The following is a 22,047-nucleotide window of genomic DNA, read 5'->3' on the forward strand; positions in this document are numbered from 1 at the left end:
TGTCACTTCCGTATTGGCTTCAGGAGAAACTGCGGGAGGTTGCCACTTGAGTGAAACCCAATGGCACTCGAGACATCAGATTGTCACAAGTAACACAATATGCGGCACTAGCTTCCTCTACTCTACCCCAGATACAGCTCTGACCTGACTTGCCAACACGGGTACCCTACCACCCCCTGTACATCTTGAGAACAGATATGAAGCTTTACTGAATGTGGGTGAAGAATCCCCAAACATGATCAGACATAGATCGTATCAGTCAGCTAATATTGCAAGCTAACAACCTAGTGAGTCATAGCTGAACGCCTGATGTGTTTCTGATATGTTTCTGTCGGCTGCATGAATGTCACTAGCTTTATATATACAACTTTGCTGGTTAACGAATGCATAAAAGTGACCAGCTGGCTATAAACTAATGGAAACAGATGGTAACAATTGTGACATTAAACATTTGGGTCGACTTGGGTGTATTTGTGTCATTTAGTTTTAGCCGCTTGAGGTACCAATGTTAGCGTCCTCTCAGCCTCGACGGCAAACATACTGCTATTCTTTCTCTTCAAACGCAGCATCTAGTCAATAAATGAATTACTTTATAATGATTTGAAAACGTACTGTAGAGTACTGTATACATACCATTTCATTGTCTATGGCTGTGTCCAAAATCCCAGTCTCTTTTTTTGAATAATAATTTAATATAAAATTGAATTTGGACATACTACATTCGCCAAGTTGACCTTATCATGTGACCTACTAGCATCAGTCACTGCTATTCACAATGTTCACAGCCAATCACAATTCACAAATATTCCTATGAAAGACCACCGAGTCAATCCGAGTAAGTATGGGGCCGGAGCGACATGTGTAGCCCCGCCCCATTCTGCAGGCTACAGCCAGGCCCTTTTCACGTAACCCGGATCGGTGTACATGCAATAGCTTGTCACTGGGGCAGTACCCTTAAAATGACACATCTTTGTACCTTTTTTAATCCTAAAAGGTGCATATTTAAAAGCCGCATTTCCACCGCAGGAACTTTCCCCAGGAACTAGGGACTTTGGGGTGGTACTCGGTGTGTTTTGACCGCAGGAACCGGGAAGTTCTGGGTAAAGATTTCCCCCTAAAAACAGCCCTGCTCGCGAGGTAGTAATTTTTCAAAGTTCAGGAAGTTTCGAGGGTGGGACTTGTGTGCTGAACATGCTGATTGGTTGAGCTCATGCAGCATTTTATTTCAACCTAAAAGTTTGTTGCGGTGCGTGCAGTAAGAGTTAAAAAAATACGACAGATGGACCGATGACGAGGTTTAGGCTTTATCAAGTTTATTTGCAGAGGACGAAATCCAGTGGGCTTTGGAAAGTCGTGAGCAGTCCTACGTCACCGGACTAATCTTCACGGTACTTTAGACTGCGATTGAAATGCAGAGAGAAATAGGCCTGGGGGAAAACAAGTTCCCTTGGAAGAAAGTTCCTGGGACAAATTGTTCCGGGTAATTTTGGTGGAAACGGGGCTTTAGAGTACAAATACATACCTTAAGGTATGACTATTAACCTTTTTGTGGTAAAAAAAGGTACAAATATGTCCTTTTAAAGGTATTGCCCCAGCGACAAGCTGTTGTACCCCTAAATGTACAATTTTGACACACTTTTTCTCTGTGTGTTTGGATTTTTGCCAATATCGGTGCCTGATTAATCTGCAAAACCAAACAATTTTTCAACCTCTAATGCAAATATACATTTTTGGCTCACTGTTACACAATTTATACGATATCGATGAACAGTCACATAGGCATTGGCACACTTTTCTATACTAAGAAAACGGTTGTTACCAGCTGGTCTTCATTCAGTTAAACACAGGTTTGCAGCATAAGAGACAGATGCTAAAGGGTTAAAGTAAATCTCAACAGCTGGGAAAGTTTCCGTGGCTGATTCTGGAACTCAGTGAGTTATTGCTTTTATTCTAGGAGCAGTCAGGCTCTCATTGGTAATAAATTGTGGAGCTCAATATCCGATCCGTGAGGTGTCATTTATGAAGACTGAACTTGGCACAGAATTTGTTTTCCATCTTTTAAGCGGCCGGGCTGCAGCCTCTCCAAGAACATTGATTGCCCTTTTCCTTCCCTTCATCCTAAGCAGATACAGTAACGTGGCAGTAGCTGGTAATAACAGGGCAAGAAAAACAGGGCGCTTTAGTCTTGAAAATGTCTGTTAATAACTTTGAGGTCAGTCTGTCTGAAAGCTAGCGGCGTGTGAGGCAATGGACAAGTGTTGCACCCGTGAACCTATTGCTAGAGTCTGACTTTTGACTATCAAGTAAGAACTGCTCCATTTGGCAGCTCATGCTGGCCAAGAACTGCCCATTTGGACAGAAAAAGATTTGTAAAGCAAACAACTACACGTTTTCACATGCTGTTTAGCGGAGGGTGGAGTGTTGCAGACACTTCAGCTCATGAATATTGATTAACGGACACTACTTCACCTAATCAATATTCATGAACTTCCAGTTTTGTTATTTTAATAAAAATAAATAAAGCTGAGATAAAATATAAATATTATATGAAGTTAGTTGACCTTATTTACCTAAAATAAGTTGAAGCACTAAAATGAAACTAATTCAAAATATGAATAAATGCTATAATAGCATGTAATCCTAAAATGACACTTTGCTCTAAACCGATGTGACCGTCTCAAGGTTGAACGACCCTGTGAGCGCTTGTGAGTATCCATTAGTCAATGATAATAAAATGGCTGCTCTGGATTGTAAAGATAGATCTTCTATTTATTAAAAGGGACTGAAGAAGAGGGACAGTAAAAATTGATCTCTTGGCTGATTTAAAAACAAGACTATGACCTCATCAAGTAAAGGCGACGAAAGCACAGCTTAAAAATACTGACTGACGGAGATCAGAACATAGCCTGCCATTGTTCCTAAACAGAAATGATCTACCTATATGCTAAACATGACTGCACCCCCTAGTGTAAAATAAATATACTAAAATGTATTTTGAAATACACTGTAAAAAAAAATTGGGGGGGGGGGAATTGTGAAAATTGATCATTACATATTGGCCCAATAAATGACTTCCAAATAATTATCCCCATGCAAAAATTTGCATTGTACTAATCATAGCTTAAGGTCTTCACTCAAAATTAAAATGGTATATTCACCGAACATATTTAATTGTGCTCAGTCAATCTATGAAGTCGAAGTGAAAAATCCATGTTGGACGAACAAGTCCAACGTCCGAAAATTTTCGGAGATTTCAAATGCTGAGCGCGGGAGCGCGAGCAGACTGCAGAGCCAAACCAGCCGTTGCTGAACTGAAGACCGAAACAAACATTCCCAAGAGAATAGAGATATTCACCGTCACAAGACATTGGTGAGTAGCCTATTTAGCACTGATATTATTCTCCAGAGTTTTGCTTTATGACCAGGTATGAAGTTTAAAATACATTTTGTAGAATCACGAGTTCATGCATTCATTGGTTTCATGAGTGTGTTCTTGTTTACCACATAATTATCTAATGATAGCCAATAGTTTTATTTTCCTCATGTCTTATAAGTATAAATTAATAGGTAATAAGTAAATTAAGTCATTTGTGTGATATGTGCGGCATGCGACTGTTGAACACGGTGCGTTTGGCGTCGGCCTCTTTCAGGGCTTGAGTTGATGCCTTTTAATATCAAACACGTCAAGCTCGTGATTTTCTTATGCGTCCATTCATTCGTCTCATCCTCATTATGAAGAAAATTCTGTTCTGTCTCTTGCCAGATGTGATGCAGGTGAGCTTTGTCATTAATGTTAGTTTTTATTTTTATTTGCAGGTTTTTAGCCTGCAGTGCCGCGTTTTCTTCACCAAGACATCCTGTTATGCAGAAGACTTATTGAATGTATTCAGAGTTTTTCCTGATTGAAAATAATGTATTTTCACCAAATATCCTGTGTTGGAATTTACTTATTAATAAAGTAATAATGATAAAATGTCAACCCCATTGTCTGTGTTCAATTTTAAATATATTTATGTTTTTAGTCATTTTTGGGACAGTGAGAAATAAACAATTGTTACTACAATTTAAAATATTTAATTGGACTAACCTCACAGTTTCACTGTATACATTTCTTCAATTCAAAATTTTTTTAGTGAGCGATCACATCTAAATGTTTTAGTTGGCCAAATTGAAAAATTTAGATGTGATCGGTCACTAGAAAATTTTAAAGTGGAGAGGCCTGACATTTTTTACAGTGTTGGTAAATTACATTTTTCCATTGGCTCAACATATTATTTGTAAAGGAGCCCATGTTAACAGGCTGTTGCCACAATGGATAAAATTCAATTCACAGAAATTCAATTTGGCCAATTGAAAAATTTAGATGTGATCGCTCACTAGAAAACTTTGAATTGGAGAGGCCTTACATTTTTTACAGTGTAGGGGAGAGCGGGGCACAACCTAACGCTTTTTGACTTTCTCAGTTTGTGTAAATCCACCTGGGGTTCAGAGTATTTATTTTTTCCCACATTAATTTCACACATGTCTAGTATTATGTGGTTTTGTTTCATGAATACAGTGTATACTTTTTTCTTTATTTACCCCGAAAGAATGGAAGTGAAATGTGACAACATGCCCCATGGGTGGGGTACATTGTAACATGTGGTGGGGCTCAATGTAACATGACCAAATAACAGCTTAAAATGTTACCTGATATAATCAAAAAAATATACAAGACAAACTAAAATATTCTGTCAACAAAATACAATAATTCACTTTTTAAAATAAAATAATGGCATTTTTTAATCATTAAAAATATACTAATTTTTGAGTTTGACAACAAACACATCGCTAAATACAGCTATAGAGCATAGCTAAAAACAATAATAATGAATAATTTCTGAACATTGACTCTGATTCATTATTCACCCTTTTCTCATGGTTTCTCAAAAGAATTCATAAAAGTATAGAATATAATGGCATATTTCTAATTGGGGCTCATTGTAACGCAGTGTTACAACACACCCCACCTGCACAACTGGGATTTAAATTGCGGCTCGTGTCTTCTGCTGGTTAGATCAGCATTAAAGAACCATCTCAACTGTTAAATAACAGATATAAGATTAAAATAATATCGGATTTGTCTTATTTTAAATAAGCACAAAAAACAGAGATGAAAACTAAACTTAGGTAAGAAATGTACTTTTGCTATGGTTAAATACATGTTCAGTAATATCTTCCAGAGATTTTTTAATTTTGGCACCATTTGTTCTCTAAATATTGTTTATATGGCAACTAGTCCACTAAGTTTCGTCATCCTGGCATGTGTGGAAAGGGTTAAAACATGAGCGTTACAACTAACCCCGCATTAGGTTGTGCCCCGCGCTCCCCTATATTTATTTTATGCTAAGTATGCTACAAATACATTTACAAATGTATGTACTTAATATAAATACCCTTCAAATGTATTTAGAATGTTCGCTGGTTCCCACCTCCGTCTTCCCATAACAATGAACTTTGTTACACACGTGCTGTTAAATAAAGTGCAACTGAACCTTATTCCACTTTAAAGAACCTTTTGTGCTACATGTGCATTAAAGGTTCTTCATAGAACCATTGATACCAATAAAGAACCTTTAACCATTTTAAGAGTACATGTAAAAGAGCAGCTTAGATTTACTGCTATAAACAACATGTGAGCCACAGAACAAAGGAAGACATATGGGTTTGTAACGACATGAAGGACTGAGTAAATGTTGACAGAATTTTAATTTAAGCTGAGAAAACCTTTAGTAATCATTGTAAAGGCATTATTTGTACGGCTTAACGTATGGGGTTTGCTGCAACTACGCCCAGCAATCTCATCTGACAGCCTTTCTATAATGCTCAACAGAAACCCATTCCCCACTGCACTCATGCTGACCAAATGTCAGACTCTATTTCAAATATCTCAGCTCAATCTACACTGCATTACAGACACGTTAAACACACTAGACGCTGCACAATTCACAAAGAGACGGGAGCCCATAAGCTGCACTATCCATGACTTTCTCTACTTTCTATTTGTTTGAGCATCTATAATGCAAAACAACAAATGTTCTCAAACAAACCAGTTTGTTTTTCTTTGTTTCAGACGTTCCTCCTAAATTACGAAGACATTTAAATGAGTCAACAGTCGTCATGCATTAAGAGTATTAAGCTAAACAAATATGGATAGCAGCAGTTCATACGGCATAATTTGAATAAAAAATAACCCTATCCACGCCTTTTCAGTGCTAATTTTTCACTGCGTGTCTTTAGTAAATCCTGACAGTTGTTTAACGTCAAAAGAGGGTTTGTGCTGCTGGAGCAAGCTGTTAGTAAATCTGCCACTTAGAGAGGAATACAAAACTCTGAAACCAAAATCTTGGATACAAACTACTCATACTCATTTTTTTTTTTTACATTTCAAATTATGATGGAGAACATGAGTAGCCTGACGCCGTCATAGTCAGATTCTAGTCAGAATATGAGTCTGATACTGCTCCATTGGGCTGTGATTATCAAGGTCAAGGTATCTTTTTTAGTACCCGAAGGTAAATTTGTTGCGCAGACAGTCCATAAAACATAATTACATACAATAACTATAAATATTACAATATATAAAAAGTCATGACAATGTGCTTTTACACACACCCTCGACACCGACCTAAAATATATAAAGTAACCATGCATGTCACCTCCTGCTTTTTTCAATTAATATTTCTATAGCTGCGGGTACAAAAGTGTTCCTATATCGTCTAGTTCTCCACCTAGGGGCCATGGGGCTTTATGGGGCATGTTTCAGCCGAACCAGGAAAGAAAATGCCTCTGCACTCAATTGGATAGACCTACAACCAATCAGAGCAACGGAGAAAGTGACGCATGTTGAGCGACGCATAGTTGTCAACAGAACTCATCTACACGCACGCTGGAAGAAGTAGAAGAAGATGAGTGTAAACGATCTTTGCCGGTGTTGTAAAAAAGAATTTAAGGATACACGGAGTACTTACCAACACAATCATCATTTTTGAGAGAAATAGTACACTCTCAGAAAAAAAAGGTACAGTGGAGGTACAAATTTGTACAAAAACGTATAACTGTACCTTTAAAAGGTACACAATTGATCCTTATGGTACAATTATACCATTGTTTTCCTCTACTTAGAGCAGGGGAAATTAAAGTTCGGTCCTAGTGAGTCGCTGTCCTGCAGAGTCCGGCTCCAACCCTGAAAGACGTCTATAGAAGCTCTTATTGAGTATTAACAGAGGTTTAGATGTGTCTGGTCACCATTATGGTGATCAGTGTTTAGTTTAGTTGGGCAGTTTGACTCTTGGCTTTTTATGCAAGTTTGTGGTTTTTGTTACTGTGTTAACAAAACACAATCTGTTCAAATCAAAAGAAGCCATAAACAACAATTATCATGAAGAAAAATGTTTGACTAAACTCATCACTGACTAAAAAAATTAATAAATAATATTCACAAACAATACTTTCTTGCCACAGATCAGACATTCTGAATTCTGATTTTTAAATTCATTCTAGGGGGGAAAAGAGTTTAGACGCACACAGATATCAAGAATCAGCTTATGAATCTCAACAACGGTGACAGACGTAATGCTGCAATGCATGCTGGAGCCATGAGTTTTATACTGTGGTGGCTTAGTAGGGTTGGAGCTAAATCAGCTAGGACCGAACTTGCCTATCCCTGACTTAGAGGTACAAAAATGTCCCCTTAAGGGGTACTCTTTCTGTACTCTTTTTTTTTAGTGTGTAAAGGTGAATGCATATACGAACAAGTTCTCCGTTTGGGATTAGAACAAATTCAACCCAAGCGCACTTTGGTGACGTGGATGATTACGTTACTGTTGATCATCTGTCCATCATCGTATAAAGCCTGCCCTGACAATTTAATTGGTCCGAACAGCTCTGGTTCAAGCATAGTTGCTCCACAACGGATCAAGTCCAGACCGAACTTCCCAACCTCAAATGTTGTGGGCGGGGCTAAATTCGGCTGGCATCCAGGCTAGAACCTGATCATCAGATTTTGCTCCGGTGTTGACAAACGAATGCAAAGAGTCAATATTCTATTAAACTTTCACTCACATTGTTATTCCAAGCATTTTCTCTATGCTCTCAGACTTCGAAAATCTCATCTTCACTGCACAGACTTAGAAAACACGGCCCACTGGGGAACATGAGATTAGAGATATAACAGCCGGTTTTATCCGATAACATCAAATCAGAATTGCAACCTGGAGATTATCACGGCTACACCAGCAGGCAAAATGCGGTGTGCTAAGTTGGTTTTTATTTTCCCTCTATACAAATCATAACTGGATTAGGACAACTGCGTCTCTTTGTCTTTTATCTCTCATCTCCGTCAGCCTCTTGTCATTATTTTATTTCATGTATTTTCATCTGTGATAGTTCAAAGCCTCCACACTGACACATCTGTCATCGCTCACATCCGTTAGAGGGTAACAAAGTGACACCGTTCCTCCGTGAGGAATCCGGGACGGAAGCGCTGCACCCAACTGCAAGATCATCCGGGCGGAACATGCCGTTTGATCAGAGGCAGAATTGCTCTCCATACCTTTGCACCGTGAAGTGACACGACAGTGGCACGCTGACCTGCTCCGTGTTCCAGCTCTCTGGATAAATAATCTGGCTCCCCTCCTCTGGTGGTGCACAGAGATCCGCACGCTCCACGCATTTAACAACACGCCCACGTGAACGAGCTCTCAAAGAGCCTCTGTTTAGAAGGTCGGCGTCCTGGGGATTTGCTCCGCGGAGAAGAATACGGCGATATTCTCCACGTGGGATGTTTCTTCTGACTGATGTGGCCAGATGCTGTCGGTTCCTGTAGCAGCAGGAAATAAAGCGCTGGATAGCGAATGCACTCAAACTGAACTGTTAGCAGCAGGAGGAAAAACAACTAGATGAAGGAAATCTAATGGAACAAATCTGTACAGAATTTAAGCAACATCTCTGAGGGTCTGCAAGCTACATTAGCCAGGGAATACTCAGACAGATGGTAACAAAGCTGCAGAAATGTGCTCGGATTCGAGTCGGCATGGAGAAGAGTGAGGCTAAAAAGTGGGGAAAAAAACTCCTTCTCGGTCATGGGATAAAACCGTCTCGTCTTGTATTGTTTGCAGGATGATAATATGTTGCAACAAGTCAGACGCCTAAACCATGAGAGGATATTTTCTCCTTCTTCCAGGATTCAGTCACTGTGAATCACCTTCTTTCAAAGTGAATCACACACACACAAACACACACCTATAGATCATATTTCACCTTAAAAAATAAATACACTCTAAAAAATGCTGGGTTGTTTTAACCCAATTTTGGGTCAAATACAGACAGACCCAACTGTAGGGTTAAAAATTCAATTTAAAAGAATGTAATCCAATGGCTGGGTTTGTCCATATTGGACCCAAAATTGGGTTAAAACAACCCAGCATTTTTTAGAGTGTAAAAGAAATAAAGTATATTCTGCATACAAAAAAATATTATATTTTTTTATTTGCTGTGACATTATCTACACAACAAGTAGGCACATTTTCCTCGTTACTGTAATTATTTTATTTTATTATTTTTTAAATAGATTATCATTCAATTATGTTATCTAGTAATACTTATAATACTGTAATAATTCAAAGCATAATTTAGAAGGAAATATGCTAAACTGTTAAGAAAATAACTGCACAATGCAAAAAGAAAAAAAAGAAAGAAAAATAATCCTTAAAAAAATAAAACTAGGCTTTATTATATGCAAAATATGTTTATTTTACTTTATATTTTGGGGTGTAATATGGCCCAATTTCATGTAATTTTTATATTTATTTTCCTTAATGTTAATAAATAAATAAATACATAAATAAATGTAGTTTTTTTTCCCTTAACATCATGCAAATAAAAGGAAGAAAGATTAATTAATTCATTAATCAATCAAATAATAAAATGTTTTATTTTATATTAAAATAAAAATGTTTACATTGTTTTGCTAGTTACTTCCCTTAACATTTAGATTAAAATAATTTCATTTATTTGTATTTTTAGCTGAAGTGAATCATTTTGTATTTTCATTTTTTATACTTTCTCATATCGCAATTTAGTAATTAGCAAACAGTAAGTGTTTTTTTTTTTTAAATAACTGTCTCAAATTTTCTCAAAAATGTTTGTTTAAGCATCCCAAGTTACCGTTTGTTGGGAGTGTGATCTGTATGCCCAACTAATGGCAGATGAGGCCAGTTTCCATGAAACCATCATTTTTGCAATGCCATGCATTTGGTGATGCTAGCAGGCCAAGCATTACCCCCTTCAGCTTTGAATAAAGTAAAAACAAAACTTAAATTGCTTCTTGTTCCGGTAGCATTAAAAGCATCTACTGTAAAAAGTCTTTTCAAACCCTGGTACCGAGTGGCTGAGACATTATTTAAACTGCCGTGTTGATACAGACCTATCCAATATACTTTTGTTAGGTGATGTTCCGCAGAAAAAAAAGAGCACTGAGGGGTTAGTGGTTCAAACCCAGGCTGTGAAATATTATTGACGTATCCTGCAGCAAACAAGGCGTTTAATCTGAACTGCTTCAGTAGATATCCATTTACACAAATGGGCAAAAATGTAATCCTTTGCCTTGGATAAGAGCTTCACTTACTGAGAGCAAAGAGAGGGGCTGACGTGAAAGTAAAAACGGCAATATGCCCTGAGTGTGTGGCCCTGGCATTGTAAAAAGCCTCTCATGCATTCAGGTATAGTTTTTCTTGCTGACGGAGGGCTGGTGTGACTCAGTTCAGAGAGGTTGAATCGCTTGCATGCATTTACTGCAAGACGCACATGAATAGATGAATATCATTGAGGCTCTGAAAGAAGCCTTTTCTCAGGTGAAAAAGAAATGGGTGTACTCGTATTTCTATACTACTAGTGGCACAAAACCATATTACAATCATGACATAACATTGGCAACATTTGGAAGCAATATACACTACCGTTCAAACATTTGGGGTGAGTTTGACTGTTTTTTTGTTTTAAAAACGTAATACTTTTATTCTGCATATTCAGCACCACTTTTATTGTCATATTTCACAATAGTTCTGTTTTTTACTGTATTGGTCAAATAACAGATAAATGCAGCCTTGTTTTTTTTTGTGGGGGGGGGGGGGGGGGGGTCTTAGGGTAAAATGTTTCTGTCTACTGCTTTTTTTGGCATGATTTGAAACTAAGGATGCACCGAATGTTCAGCAAACAAAATTATTCGGCCGAAAATAGCACAGAAAAGCACTTTCAGTGCTTATATATTACTGAATAATTACATTTTTGATGACGCGATCAAATAGCAGCCAGCATCGAGTAAAGAGCAAGCATTTTAAAGTGTCTGAGAAAGACAAAAATGTCCGTTTGCAGACGCTGTTCTGCTGAATTGAGGGGGTGCATCTGCAAAAACTTACAGCACTACAAGTTTAATTTATCATTTAAAATCAAGACACCCCGAACAGCATGCAGAGTACGAGAAAGACATGGCGGCAGCAGCAGAGAAAAGGAAAGTTCCTACTCCCAGGCGATATTTAAATATTTAACGATTTAACGATTTAACGATTTCGATCCTGGGTACTTGTCTGCTCCATGCACAAGCCCCGACAGCGAGAGAATGTTTAGCGCTGTATCTCATGTCATCGATGAGAAGAGGAATCGACTTTCATGTGAGGAAGCAGAGAAGCTACTTTTCATAAAGAAAAACCTGCCACTTTTCCTGAAGAAGTAGGCTTATGCATAGGACGCTTATTCATTTGTTTTGAGTATGTTACATTCTTTCAGCAGTAAGTTATAGGCCTAATATAGGCTACTCAAGAAGGGGGGCCCAAAGATGGCCAAATTTTATTTGTTATACATTTATTATAGTAAGTTATATTGTGGTTTGTTGGCATGTCTGCTGGAATGTAAAAAAAAATGTTGTGTTGAAAAAATATTTTTACATTGTAGTATTATAGTTGATTTTTTTTTTTTTTTAAATTAAGACTATGGGCCCTATCATACACCCGGCACAATGTGACGCCAGGCGCCACACAAGTGTTTTTGCTATTGAATGAACCTCATTGATTCCTAAAGAACCACAAATGTGTTGCGTAACATGAGAATGAACCTCATTGGTTCTTGATAAAGCTCAAACGTGCTGCGTAACACGAGAATGGACCTCATTGGTTCCTACAGAAGCTCAAACGTGCTGCGTAACACGAGAATGAACCTCATTGGTTCTCACTGAAGCTCAAACGTGTTGCGTAACACAAGAATGAACCTCATTGGTTCCTACAGAAGCTCAAACGTGCTGCGTAACACGAGAATGAACCTCATTGGCTCTTACAGAAGCTCAAACATGCTGCGTAACACGAGAATGAACCTCATTGGATTTTGCGGAAGCTCAAGCGTGCTGCGTAACACGAGAATGAACCTCATTGGTTCTCACAGAAGCTCAAACGTGCTGCGTAACACGAGAATGAACCTCATTGGTTCTCACAGAAGCTCAAACGTGCTGCATAACACGAGAATGAACCTCATTGGTTCTCACTGAAGCTCAAACGTGCTGCATAACACGAGAATGAACCTCATTGGTTCTCACTGAAGCTCAAACGTGCTGCATAACACGAGAATGAACCTCATTGGTTCTCACAGAAGCTCAAACGTGCTGCGTAACACGAGAATGAACCTCATTGGTTCTCACTGAAGCTCAAACGTGCTGCGTAACACGAGAATGAACCTCATTGGTTCTCACAGAAGCTCAAACGTGCTGCGTAACACGAGAATGAACCTCATTGGTTCTCACTGAAGCTCAAACGTGCTGCATAACACGAGAATGAACCTCATTGGTTCTCACAGAAGCTCAAACGTGCTGCGTAACACGAGAATGAACCTCATTGGTTCTCACTGAAGCTCAAACGTGCTGCGTAACACGAGAATGAACCTCATTGGTTCTTACAGAAGCTCAAACGTGCTGCGTAACACGAGAATGAACCTCATTGGATTTTGCGGAAGCTCAAACGTGCTGCGTAACACGAGAATGAACCTCATTGGTTCTTACAGAAGCTCAAGCGTGCTGCGTAACACGAGAATGAACCTCATTGGTTCTCACTGAAGCTCAAACGTGCTGTGTAACACGAGAATGAACCTCATTGGTTCTTACAGAAGCTCAAACGTGCTGTGTAACACGAGAATGAACCTCATTGGTTCTCGCACGTCAAGCAAACATGCTTGAGCTTCTGTTTACCACGATATGTGAGTTGATGAATGTTTATATGTGAATAAAAGCCTAAATTCAATCTGTTCATCATATAAAGCGATCGAGTCTCTTCAAAAAATGTGGACTAAACCGCTCACTTTATATGGATTAGTTCACTTTTTGAAGCGTCAAAGTGGTAGTTGTGTAGCTGTCAATGGAGGGACATAAAGCTCTCAGATTTGGGTGAACTAACCCTTTAAATACACTCACTCTTCCTGAATCGGTGTAGACCAAAGCTTGAAATAAGCCGTATCAACAATATGATCTTCGCTGTAAACATCTGACATCAGGAAGACTATTATGAGTTTGCTAATTGATAATTAGGAGGTTATGAGATGTTGCCTATCCCAGAAGTGCCGTCAGGAGAATCCCTCAGAAGAGCAAATACAATAGCGGCGACCTCTGTTTTATTTGCAGATCATTAGAAGCAACTTTCAGTAGTCGGGAAGATGATCATTATCGGCTGCCCTCCGCTTAACACCCGCTCTGTCTGCTGCTGAAGTTTCCCCAGGAGAACACCTTTAAATGGAGAGTGAGGAGACGGCTTTCCTGGTCTGTCTAACAGAGCAAATTAAAGAAGACTGGAAATATCGCAGTATAACGAGCTGATTTAACACACGGGAGGAAGTTCATAACCAAAAGCCGGATAACAAGGGCGAAAGGCTGCCAATGCATTTTAGCTGGGGAGTCTAATTTCCTCAAAGAGACAACACACGATATTCCCAAACACGCTCGGAACATTAGTGCAGGAATGTGTGCTGTGAAAAATGCAAAATTGCTCGAGCCGTTTCATTAGAACAGTGGCACAACAAGCTCAAATAAGTGAAAGTCATTCCTCGCTCATGCTTGGAATTAATTTCACACATCAATATTCCCAGTCTGCGCTCGTGGCGGGGCATAATGCCCCTGCATGTCAATGCACGGTAATCAATTAGATCTGCCTGTTATCGAGGCTTTTCTAAGACCTGATCAATATGTCAATGCCAAGCAGACAGACTCCAAACAGCAATTAAAACATGAGCAAAGCAGATATAAATATGACTGTACACTTTAGGTGCATGTCAGGCTTCCATAGGGAAACGAGTGCTCACCTAATCGCAAAGAGATTACGTTTTCCAACACAATTCACTTAGCAATGACAGAAACGACTGCATTGAGGCCACAAGTCAAGCATAAAACTGCATTTATTACCCTCAAAGAAAAATCAGTCCTCTAGGCAATACAGCAGACCACAGAGAGCATTTCAACATCCGTGACAGAAACGTGAAATACTAAAAGACACCTGGGACATAAAGAGAAACCTCTGATATGCAGACTTCCCCTCCGGGAGTCGACTTACAGAACACATTTTAAACAATACAACACTGCCTTTGCCAAGAAAACGCTGCCAAGGTCACAAAAGCAAATTCAAAGCGTCAGCACAATTCATATTGGATTTCAAATAAACCCGAGAGAAAGCACAAGCTGGCGCCCATTCCTCACAACAAGACAAGTGACTTACTGTCTTTGATTTGCCCGGAAGAACAACGCCTGAGAGGAACGATCCTCATCAAACACCTATTTTGCTTTCCCAACTGCAACTTGAGGACCACAGTAAAGAGAACAAAAGCAAATGAAGGAGACGGCACAGCCGATACTACATGCGAACAGAGCGTTACGACGAGCACCCGTCGAAACAAACGGCTGAATCAGATGATGCACCACAGCATGTGGGCCATTCTACAAATCTGGTGCCAGTCCCTCGTAGACAAGTGCACAAGAAAAATACTTTAGCAATGAACAATGTGCTAATTTAGACAGTTGCCTCCTGCCAACTTCCAACTCCTTCTTGCTGTATTAGCAAATATTAAAGGGATAGTTCACCCAAAAATTAAAATTCTGTCATGGATTCCTCGCCCTCATGTCGTTCCAAACCTCCAAGACTTTCGTTCATCTTCGGAACACAAATTAAGATCTTTTTGATGAAATCTGAGAGCTTTCTGTCCATTCATAGACAGCTACGCAACTGACACTTTGAAGCTTCAAAAAGTTTATAAAGAGAATGTTAATCTAATCCACATGAAGTGAGTGGTTTAGTTCAAATTTTCTGAAGAGACTCGATCGCTTTACATGATGAACAGATTTAATTTAGGCATTTATTCACATATAAACATTGATCAGCGGACATAAACAGAAGCTCAAACGTGCTGCGTAACACGAGAATGAACCTCATTGGTTCTTACTTCAGCTCAAACGTGCTGCGGAACGCAAGAATGAACCTCATTGGTTCTCACTGAAGCTCAAATGTGCTGCGTAACACGAGAATGAACCTCATTGGTTCTCACTGAAGCTCAAACGTGCTGCGTAACACGAGAATGAACCTCATTGGTTCTCACTGAAGCTCAAATGTGCTGCGTAACACGAGAATGAACCTCATTGGTTCTCACTGAAGCTCAAACGTGCTGCGTAACGCGAGAATGAACCTCATTGGTTCTTGCAGAAGCTCAAACGTGCTGCGTAACGCGAGAATGAACCTCATTGGTTCTTGCTGAAGCTCAAACGTGCTGCGTAACACGAGAATGAACCTCATTGGTTCTCACTGAAGCTCAAACGTGCTGCGTAACACGAGAATGAACCTCATTGGTTCTTGCTGAAGCTCAAACGTGCTGCGTAACACGAGAATGAACCTCATTGGTTCTTGCTGAAGCTCAAACGTGCTGTGTAACACGAGAATGAACCTCATTGGTTCTTGCAGAAGCTCAAACGTGCTGCGTAACACGAGAATGAACCTCATTGGTTCTTGCAGAAGCTGAAACATGCTGCGTAACACGAGAATGAACCTCATTGGTTCTTGCAGAAGCTCAAACGTGCTGCGTAACACAAGAATGAACCTCATTGGTTCTTGCTGAAGCTCAAACGTGCTGCGTAACACAAGAATGAACCTCATTGGTTCTTGCAGAAGCTCAAACGTGCTGCGTAACACAAGAATGAACCTCATTGGTTCTTGCTGAAGCTCAAACGTGCTGGGTAACACAAGAATGAACCTCATTGGTTCTTGCAGAAGCTCAAACGTGCTGCGTAACACAAGAATGAACCTCATTGGTTCTTGAGGAAGCTCAAACGTGCTGCGTAACACAAGAATGAACCTCATTGGTTCTTGCAGAAGCTCAAACGTGCTGCGTAACACGAGAATGAACCTCATTGGTTCTTACTTCAGCTCAAACGTGCTGCGGAACGCAAGAATGAACCTCATTGGTTCTTGCAGAAGCTCAAACGTGCTGTGGAACGCAAGAATGAACCTCATTGGTTCTCACTGAAGCTCAAATGTGCTGCGTAACACGAGAATGAACCTCATAGGTTCTCACTGAAGCTCAAACGTGCTGCGTAACACGAGAATGAACCTCATTGGTTCTCACTGAAGCTCAAATGTGCTGCGTAACACGAGAATGAACCTCATTGGTTCTCACTGAAGCTCAAACGTGCTGCGTAACGCGAGAATGAACCTCATTGGTTCTTGCAGAAGCTCAAACGTGCTGCGTAACGCGAGAATGAACCTCATTGGTTCTTGCAGAAGCTCAAACGTGCTGCGTAACACGAGAATGAACCTCATTGGTTCTTGCTGAAGCTCAAACGTGCTGCGTAACACGAGAATGAACCTCATTGGTTCTCACTGAAGCTCAAACGTGCTGCGTAACACGAGAATGAACCTCATTGGTTCTCACTGAAGCTCAAACGTGCTGCGTAACACGAGAATGAACCTCATTGGTTCTTGCAGAAGCTCAAACGTGCTGCGTAACACGAGAATGAACCTGATTGGTTCTTGCTGAAGCTCAAACGTGCTGCGTAACACGAGAATGAACCTCATTGGTTCTCACTGAAGCTCAAACGTGCTGCGTAACACGAGAATGAACCTCATTGGTTCTTGCAGAAGCTCAAACGTGCTGCGTAACACGAGAATGAACCTCATTGGTTCTTGCAGAAGCTCAAACGTGCTGCGTAACACAAGAATGAACCTCATTGGTTCTTGCTGAAGCTCAAACGTGCTGCGTAACACGAGAATGAACCTGATTGGTTCTTGCTGAAGCTCAAACGTGCTGCGTAACACGAGAATGAACCTCATTGGTTCTCACTGAAGCTCAAACGTGCTGCGTAACACGAGAATGAACCTCATTGGTTCTTGCAGAAGCTCAAACGTGCTGCGTAACACGAGAATGAACCTCATTGGTTCTTGCAGAAGCTGAAACATGCTGCGTAACACGAGAATGAACCTCATTGGTTCTTGCAGAAGCTCAAACGTGCTGCGTAACACAAGAATGAACCTCATTGGTTCTTGCTGAAGCTCAAACGTGCTGGGTAACACAAGAATGAACCTCATTGGTTCTTGCAGAAGCTCAAACGTGCTGCGTAACACAAGAATGAACCTCATTGGTTCTTGCAGAAGCTCAAACGTGCTGCGTAACACAAGAATGAACCTCATTGGTTCTTGAGGAAGCTCAAACGTGCTGCGTAACACAAGAATGAACCTCATTGGTTCTTGCTGAAGCTCAAACGTGCTGCGTAACACAAGAATGAACCTCATTGGTTCTTGCAGAAGCTCAAACGTGCTGCGTAACACGAGAATGAACCTCATTGGTTCTCACATGCCAAGCGAACATGCTTGAGCTTCTGTTTACCACAACTGATGTGTGAGATGATGAATGTTTATATGTGAATAAAAGTCTAAATTCAATCTCTTCATCATATAAAGCGATTGAGTCTCTTCAGAAAATTTTGACTAACCGCTCAATTCATATGGACTCGTTTATGATCTCTTTATGAACATTTTGAAGCATCAAAGTGTAGTCGCGTAGCAACTAAAAGCTCTGGAGGGACAGAAATCTGAGAAATTTCTCAGATTTCATTTCAGATTTCAAAAAGATCTTCATTTGTGTTCCGAAGATGAACGAAAGTCATTAATTTTCGGGTGAACTATCCTTTTAACATTAAAGCTACCATTTTACCTTTCTCTTTCTCTCTCTCTCTCTCTCTAAATATATATGTATATATTTTAGTTGACATAATATCTGTTTACATTTGTTTCCCCAGATTATACGTTAATAACTATATTTTTTCAATTTGTAGACCAATTAACTTTTTCCTTAAACCTCAGAAACTCTGCAAAAATGACATCAGCAAAAATGACTTCAAGGACAAATAAAAGTCTATTTTTTTTAAATGTGTGCATCTTCTGCTGAATCAACCCTGTTAATATTAATTATAGCAAACAACTGATATGTGAAAAGATTAGAAATATCAGCATTAAATTATTTTTCACAGAAGTTTCATGACCTTGCTTACAATCACGCAATGTCGAGCTAAACTGAAGAACTTAATAAAGAAACTATTCTGAAGGCTAAATTATGTCCCAACATATATGGTACGATGCAATTCAGTTACACATTTTGTACCTTATAAAATGTTAATAATCTTAAAGTACTTTAAAGTCACCATGAAATAAAAATGGGCAATTGGTATTTTTTTTATGGAATATTTCAGTGTAGATTATAAATCATTTATCCGTGCACATCATTATTGTTTTAAATGCATGTGCTCTCATAATCGTCAATCAAACACATTAACTTCTTCTCCCCTTTACACCAGCGCGAATGCTGGACGATAATCTCTTCCCTCCATTAACCTGTCACTCACATCGCAGATCGCGGCAATGGGCAAACAACAATGATCCAATCAAATCCCAAAGGACAAAATTAAGTCCTGACCTACATTTTTTTCACTCAGATATATGTCACAATGGAGAAGAAAACATGCAATTTCCATTTCATGCCGTCTTTATAAACCTCCTAATCTAATTGGAAAAGGCACCCGTTTCATAGTAATGAGTCATTGTTATGTTCTGACAGATGTTTAGGCACTGTAAGGCTATTTCACGGCTATTTATATTCAAATTTCACTATCAAGGAGCACATCCCTTAAAGAGAGATGCAAGGTTGGGAAGTTCAAATGATCCAAACCTGCTGGTAGTGACCAGTGATCATAAATAAGCAGACTAGTTTTTAACTCTTCATTAATAGAAAACTCATCCTCCAATCAATTGGCAATAATGTGGGGTAATAAATCATGCATCATAGCATGAATGAGAGAGTCAAAACACTGATTAAAAAGAAAGAGATCTGGTCGATTTTGCATTCACAGATGCAATGTGTGGTTTAAAAGACATCTAAAATGATACTTGCAAAGATCAAATATTTTGATCGGTCTTCAGCAGCAAATAAAACGCACACAGATGTCTAGAATAGCAATGAACTTTGAGAGCAGGCGATGTAATTGTTTGAGAAAGAAAACAACTCAAATATAAGATAAAAATGCTTTCTCAAAGTCTGTGGTAACATTAGGATCGATTTGTACTTGAAAGGAATCATAAACTGCTTATATCCCAACCAGTTGATATTAAAATGTTACTGTAAAATGTACAGACAACGATACAAGTTGTACAACAGCAAGCCACATTAATCACTTAAAGTTCATCATAAGACAGATCGCAGTATCACAACCACAAAACACCATCAGCGTAACACAATGCTACTAATAAAATAACCCTACATGCAACATAAACATCCCAATGTACATTACTGATTAGTTCCCATAGGGAATTCATGGAATTCTTCTATCCCCGAATTATACAGTCATTCTTACTTTTTGTTCATAAGAAGAAGAAGAAACACAAACAATATTATACGATAAAAGTAGGCTATACACATTACCTTGTTAGATATAATATAAACGGTCTCTGTAAATTGCAAGGTAATTTTAAAAAATGATTTATTTCAATAATTTCTTTTTTATAGCTAATAAAAAATAGACATTGTTCTCCTGTCAAAAAGTCCTACTTTGTTTTACAGTGTATTAGAAGCTTTACTCACTTTCAGCACCTCGGACAGCGTCACTACCGCGCTCGAGACTCGGAGCCTCTGACACCTCCATCACTAATAATCGCCAGCTTTGACCCCGCACACACTTCAGCGCACTAAACAAACTCCAGGATTCACGACAAAACCACAGCACCCATCAGAACTCATGTTCCCTCCAATCGGCAGGTCTGAGCAGCTAACCGTTCCTCAGCGAGAAGTGAGAGAGACGCTTTTCACCTACCGGTTTGGTAGCCTCCATCCTCCGGACTCGCGCTGCCGTAAGTGAGTGTGTGAGAGAATGAGCCCGAATCCTCTGCGCCACGAAACTTGATGCTGGAAGCCGTGACATGACAAGCGCGCCGACCAATCACATCGCGCTCTGGGTAACACACGGCCAATCAGCAGTAAGACAAGACGCTCTGTTTTGCATAGCAAGGTTGATTGACGTTATGAAAAAAAAAAAAAAAGATCGCTGTCAAATTATTTCAGTAATTTAAAAGAAATGCACAAAACAAACATATATGTGTTTAACAATATATATATTGTGTGTGTGTGTGTGTGTGTGTGTGTGTGTGTGTGTGTGTGTGTGTGTGTGTGTGTGTGTGTGTGTGTGTGTGTGTGTGTGTGTGTGTGTGTGTGTGTGTGTGTGTGTGTGTGTGTGTGTGTGTGTGTGTGTGTGTGTGTGTGTGTGTGTGTGTGTGTGTAAATTATTGTTAAACAATAATAATAAATTATACACTTAAAAAATAAAAAATACACTTGGCAAAGATTTAAAATGAAAATACAACTCACTAATTCCCGAGTTATGGAACATTTCACACATCTTAATTAAAAAAAAAAAATAATATAATTTACACTTGTTCTTATATACAAAAGTGACATCTGATTTTTTCCTTAAATATTTTTCTCCATTTTGATTAAATACATTTTAAAATGAAATATGGAATATGACTATGACTATAAATATATACAAATACATACTGTCACACACAATTTATTATATAAAACGTACAGTTTATTACATAAATTATATAAACTATATATTCAGAGTTTAATCATACTGTGACATAACTATATACTCTGTTTTACATTTATATATTTAGATTTATAACTATATATATATAATCGGATTTACAATTATAAGTTATAACGTTATACTCAGATATTCAGATTTGTATCTATATATTCAGTTTCACATCTGTTATCTTTAATTTATTATATAAATGTATTATAGAATAACATTTATAAATTGCAAAATGTTGTAAAATATTAAAACCTGTGCCCCTGCTTTTTGAAAACAAAGTCATATATTTTCTAAAATATTTATAAGATCATGCCAAATCATAGCCAGCCTTCATTATTTTAATTATTTCATTTATTGCTTTAATGTAATTATCTTTAATGAAATAGATTATTTCAGTGATCTGTGGCTTCCATCATTTAAAATGTTTTAAAAAGTGCAGTTGTTACCTTACCAACATTTAATGGATGTTTTTCACAGTTGGTTTGTTCACTGGAGGCACTGAAGGCATGATTTCTGCAAATCTGCTCTGAAACTATATGTGTATGTAAGTAAATACAAAATAAATCACCTTGAAATACTCTATGGAGCTACTTTGACCTGTTCTGACCCTTATCGTACACATCTCTTGAAAATAATTTACCCAACACAACACACCTGTGCTAATAATAATGTGTCACATGTGCGTCCGTGCAGTGCATGTGTGAGCAGATGGATGTGGCTGAAGTCAGGGGCCGTCAGTAGAGGTCTGTCAGGTGCGGCTACATTAACAGCACTAATCTAATAGAGTTAACTGCCTTATAGAGAGACTACCTGCTGCGCACACACACACTCACACACACACACACACACACACTCAC

At 38.9% G+C, this 22,047-nt stretch overlaps 1 protein-coding gene across 1 annotated transcript in view; it reads right to left on the reverse strand.

The window, feature by feature from the left end:
• The window catches only part of b3galt1b (UDP-Gal:betaGlcNAc beta 1,3-galactosyltransferase, polypeptide 1b), a 303,243-nt gene extending 282,793 nt beyond the window's left edge, over positions 1-20,450 (reverse strand). The window contains exon 1 of the mRNA XM_079821412.1: positions 20,408-20,450. The gene's annotated coding sequence lies outside the window, so the exon portion shown is untranslated. The remainder of the gene's footprint in view (positions 1-20,407) is intronic.
• Between the last annotated feature and the right edge of the window lie 1,597 nt (positions 20,451-22,047).

Source organism: Gobio gobio (assembly GCF_949357685.1).
Source record: "Gobio gobio genome assembly, chromosome: 7".
NCBI lineage: Eukaryota > Metazoa > Chordata > Actinopteri > Cypriniformes > Gobionidae > Gobio > Gobio gobio.